The sequence below is a fragment of the Cydia amplana genome, chromosome 12 (genome assembly GCF_948474715.1).
Source record: "Cydia amplana chromosome 12, ilCydAmpl1.1, whole genome shotgun sequence".
Taxonomy (NCBI): Eukaryota; Metazoa; Arthropoda; class Insecta; order Lepidoptera; family Tortricidae; genus Cydia; species Cydia amplana.
The window spans coordinates 13,717,846-13,723,845 of NC_086080.1; positions in this window are offsets into that span (position 1 = coordinate 13,717,846).

Consider the following 6,000-nt stretch of genomic DNA (forward strand, 5'->3'; position numbering starts at 1 on the left):
GGATATCTTGACCATGAAGTTTTAAACAAAAGATAAGATCTAAGTTAACAAGATAGATATAACTTTCAAATAGGTAACTACATTGGTTACCTAATCAAACTTGCATAGATACCTAGGTACAGGAGCTAAAACCTCACAGACAGGATCTCCTTACGATCGTTTTAGTTAAGAGAAAAGATGCCTTAGTTTAGTACATGAAACCTGGTTAAGTGGGACCTGGATAAAAGTGAGAAACCTCTATAGCTGGGACTCATGGTGCGGTCCCGACACTTTAGCACTGAATTACCTCTGTTAGTGAGATAAAATGAACCTCTATAACTGGGATTAGTTGTTGTGATGTTATGGTCACATTTACCTCTATAATTGAGACAGAAATTTTATTTTACCTCTTTTAGTGAGACTATATTTATAAGATTACATTTTCCTATTTGTTTTTTTAGAATTTTATAGGAATTGACCTCTGTATCTGAGATAACGTCAAAGTATGACCTCTCTAACTTGGACTTTATTGATCAATTTCCGTATTCTTACTAACTCTTAGTCTATCCACAAATTCCACATTTGCTTAATTGTGTCTAGACGACTTCAAGTTTCATTTAGTTACTTTAATGTAGTTAAAACTAACGAAACGAAGGCTGAAATTTTGATAAGTAACACGAATAAACAAATTTTCATTTATAAGATTTCTAAGACGCAATGAAGTCCGTATTAAATTTAATTGAAAAAATCTATCCTTTGGAGAATCATTCAAAATTAATTCATAGAAATATTTAAACTGACTTAAAAATATTTAGGGACAAGGATTATTTTTTTACCTTATTTATTTTTAAAGATAATTACAAAAAACCTTATTAACCACCTCTATAACTGAAATATATCCTCTATTAATGGGACCCTCTGTAAATGAGACAGAAATTTATTTGTACCTGGCTAACTGAGAGCCTGGGTAAGTGGAATACCTCTTTAAGTGAGACAAATCTGCTCGTCCCTCGAAGTCTCACTTATCCAGGTTTCACTGTATATAAAATGGTACCTACTTAAAATGGTTTGTGTTGCTATCAAACAGCAATTGAGGAAGTACACAAGCTCTCGCTGCTTAAGGCTGGTGCAGTGCAGGTGGACTAAAACCCAGGTCCTACTACAGTCTAAAACACTCCCCAGTCAGCATGCAATCAGCTTGCAGTGTGTGTATCATGCTGCATACAAGTTGCAGCCGGGATGCAATTTAGTATGTAATGCCGGGTCAGAGGCCAGACCAAAAAAGAGATGGCGGGACGACCTAGACGCATTTTGCAGCTATTGGCGGAAGCATGCACCAAAGAGCAAACCTTGATGAGTGGCGGAAGAAAGGGGAGGCCTTTGCTCTGCATTGGGACACAAAATATAGGCTATTGAAAAAAGTATGTACCTATGTAATTAATGTTTAATGAAGCTACAATGCCTACAATAGCTACAGACTACATACATTATCTTCCTGTGGTCTAAAATCGTGCCGTATGCACTAAGCCATTATGAACTTTGTACAGCGTAAGGTCACGGATGTTTAGCATTATTACAATACGTATTAACGTTCTGTCACCTTGACGTAAGTGCAAATACGTCTTTACTCCGCGAACGAGCAAGCCGTAACTACCATTGTCGGAAAATCTAATTAAACTTTAACGTGTGGTCAATAAAAACCTTAATCACTCACGCGTTAAAACTCCTCTACGACCTTCTAAGGAAAACACAGTGTACATGGAAAAACGTCGTAAGTAAAACTTTACCAATCGAAAACTAACCTTAACAATGGTAACTTAGAGTCGATTATGAAGAATTTTGTTTTTGGTTCTTAAGGTAGAATTATAGGGGAAATTTTAGGTCGTGACTCGTCTATTTGTATTGTAATTTGCACCTAATCAGACGTAAAACTAGATTGATTATCAACTTGGGATTGCTCGCAAGTTGATTGACTCTTTTGTTCTTTTGATGTTTGAAAAGACAAGAGCGATTGTCGAGTTTCTAGTCGTTAGTCGTACGTGGCTAGTGGCTACATTAAACGAGAGATATCGCTTCACCAAGAATCTTGGGTAATTAACTACAAATACGATTCGGTGCGTTATACCTACCTAGTATGACGAATGTCAAGATACACATTCGTTAATAATTACCTATGTCGTTAAAGAGTGCCTAACACACCAAAATCTTCATAGCCGTTAATGTGCTGCCTAACATTAACCTATCTAAATTTCCCATGTATAAACGGCGTCCTTACAAGTACTTTTAGTATTTTATACCTAGTAACGGGTTGGCTTAAAGTAATGAGAACTTTTATTTTCAAAAACATCAATAAAAACTCAATTGCTATAGGTTTAAGGATTTTAATATGGTAAACTCAATCGTGTTTTATGTTTTAATTTAATATTATAATATTGCAAAAGGTCCCGCATCAAGTCATTCAAGTCAATTTTTTTAAATTGACTTTGTATCCTTCGTTTCAATTGTTGCGATGATTTTGCTTCCCAGCCATGACTATACACGTGTCTACTCAAGATTGCCCAGAAATCTTCGATCGGTCTAGCTTTAGGGACGTTCGGAGGGTTGGCGTCCTTTGGTACGAAATGTATGCCATGGCCTTTCAACCAGTTTTGTGTGCTCGTGGCGTAGTGAGAGCTAGCTAAATCAGGCCCAAATATATATTTACCATCAGAATGATACTTTGTAATGAACTGGCTAACTTATAGGTAAGCAATCACGTTGATACACGTCGGCATTTATTGCTGGACCCGACGAGTCTCTGACCACTGCCCTCGAAATCCCTTTTTCCCTTTTTGAATGTCGTCCAAAGTATGATGCTAACGGTGAAAAGTAAGCTAAGAAAAATCGAAGATGCGGGACCTTTTGCAATATTATAATATTAAATTAAAACATAAAACACGATTGAGTTTACCTACCATATTAAAATCCTTAAACCTATAGCAATTGAGTTTTTATTGATGTTTTTGAAAATAAAAATTCTCATTACTTTAAGCCAACCCGTTAATAGCCTCGTAAGTCCCCGCGTACCTAGTTATATACCTACTGGTACAAATACAAATTCAGTTAGATTATTGAACTCTAGAGAAATAAAAGAAATAGGTAGGTACCAAATCCAAAATCACATAAATTGGCCTGGCTCTTACGAGGATAGATAATTATTTATCTATTTACCTACATGTGGCTGGCAGGGCTCAGCACATACAGTCAGCTGCAGAAACTGCTAAGCGGGCGAGGTGTTCAAAATTACCTTGACACGCTCTTATTGTTTTAAAAATAAAGTCGCGCCAAGATTATTTTGAAAAATTGGACCGCTTAGCAACTTCTGCTGCTGACTGTACAATAATAGTACATATGTATTTATGTATAGGTACCTATGTAAGTTTACCTAGCATATCAACATCACCTTCCCGTATTTTTTATTAAATTATCTTTTATATGAAGCCTCTTAAATATTCTTCTAGTTACGTCTATCTAGGGCTACTTAGGGTTTGCTAGGCCTAAACGGGAGCGACAGACAAGCAAATGTTGAAATAATGAAACGGCTCTGAAAATATGCATAATTCGATTTGAAAACCAGTAAAACTTGTACATTTACATTCCTTAAATACCTAAATAACCCTACTTAAACACAAACCGCATTATTAAACAATAGCATTTATATTTCCATTCGGTTATTTAATAAAGTCACCCAAAGGGGTTAAGCCAGATACTGTAATGAATAGATTGCAACACGAGCGCCGCATTATCTTACTGCCGTATTCGAACTTCAAGATATTCACAAGAGACGACACGTACTAGATCCATTCTAGATACGTTATAGTTTAGATTTCAACTAGTTCTCTTTTGCAGGGCAATTCGGGCAACCAATGTCACATTTACGATAGATCGTGTTAGATATCTATTAGATGTAAATTAGATCTCTAAGTATTATCTTGTGGAAATCGTTCAAGAGTATCTTCAGAATCGCGGAAATGTCAAATTTGACAGGTTAGATCTTAAACATATCGTTATCGTATCTTGGCGATGTCTAATAGATGTCTATTACAAAATCCGAATCGGGCCCATACAATGTGCATTTAATGGTGTACGGAGTTAACATTGGATAATAAGGCTATTTCATAACCCTGGCGAATATTTACACGCATTTCAATTAACAAACAACCTCCGGAACAGGCGGTGGGGTATGGTGCGCAAGATGTAGGCGAGCTACGAAGATTATTCTAGGCCTAAGCAGGCGTGTCTCACTCCGAGTTTTCGTCGCTTTGCTACAGGTAGCTAAAAGTACATCCGTTCCGGCCCCAATTTTGGGGAAAGCCATAAGCCGCGCGTGGCGCTATCGCCACCTAGCGGCCATATCTGTGCTGATCGTAACAGACGCGTTTTGTTAGAGAGTGAGTCTTCTGTACTTAGTACTATTATTTATTCTGTGGTCTAAGCTTGTGTCTTAGATGTCCATAATAATAATTATATCATCCTTTAGTTACACATATCTTTCTATTGGTGTGTATAAAGGCTCAAAAATAAAAGCTCTCTAATTGACAACACAATAATGTAGAATAGAATATAATTTATTCGTAAGCACAGACAATATATAATATGAAAGAAAACACAAAATAAGATTAAAGTGCCACGAAATGGCCTCATCTCAGCTTCATGTAATGAATTAAATAAAGGTAGACAACTGTTATAAAAGCTGTTTCCCGGAAAAATCTACAGCGACATCCAGCGGGCAATTCGACAGATTAAATTAACTCATTGGAAATTAAACTAGGAAATACATACAGTGGTTGGACAGTATAAAGGCTTCGGTACACAGGCGCGTTTTCCGGGCTGGGCGTGAGCGGTTTGTATGTAAAAGCGGCGCGCCCCGCTCACCGCCCGGAAAACACGCCTGTGTGACGAAGCCTTAATAGTCTCAGATGTGCCTGTAGGTGAGATGTATATGTTTGGCCTGAATTACTATTATTTATAAGATTAATGTAGGAAAATTATAGATTTCAAATGCTGAAAGAGAAAACCTTATTTTCCATTTATTAACCAATGATCAAGAGCAATGAACGACTGGCTTTTCTACGTTTAGTATACCTATACGTAACGTTTCTACAAACAAAAAAAACAAGATTAACCTGCTACGGGCTACGTCACAGCGCTATTCTGCTAAGCTACGCTCGTAGCGTAGCTTAGCAGAATATGAGTTAGATTTTTTTATCAACTATGATGATGATAATGATACCTACATATTATTTTTGTACCTATTCAAATGAATTCGTTTTATTTCAGCGCTAGAGTAAAACAACTAAATGAGTGTTATATATTCGTACGTGTGAAACTGAGCGTTTTCCTTTTTCTTAAATACTTTCATGCTTTCATTTAGATAATATGACGTGTTAGAATTTGTTATTACTTACAATTATCACGATGGATAATAGGACGAATAAATGATTAAAAAAAAAACAACGGGTTGCACTCAGGGAGTGCCGGGAGAAGTGAAAACTCAATGACCAGTGCAAAATGCACTATGTATAATTGAGGTTAACACCATCTAGCGTTAGCGTTAATTACTTGAAACCCCTAAGCACATCACTGTTAGTACTCGAGTTATATTAATACCAGTTAGAGCGAAACTCACTAGATGGCATTTAAATCAATAAAGAAAAACTCAATGACATTACATGTAACAGTTTTTCATGTAATGTCATCGAGTTTTTCTTTATTGATTTAAATGCCATCTAAATGAGTGGCCATCTAAATCTTACGGTCACGTGATCGTCTTACGATGTCTCGAGTTTAACATTTTTTCCCCACCTCAAAGAAACTTCAAAAAAAAGGACGGTTGGCATTTACAGCTTGTAATGAAAATGTTGCCAAACACAGGTACTCTGATATGCCTTATTACTAAACTTCACTAATACCTTCAATAATAATAAGCGCTGGTGGCCTAGCGGTAAGAGCGTGCGACCATCAATCCGGAGGTCGCGGGTT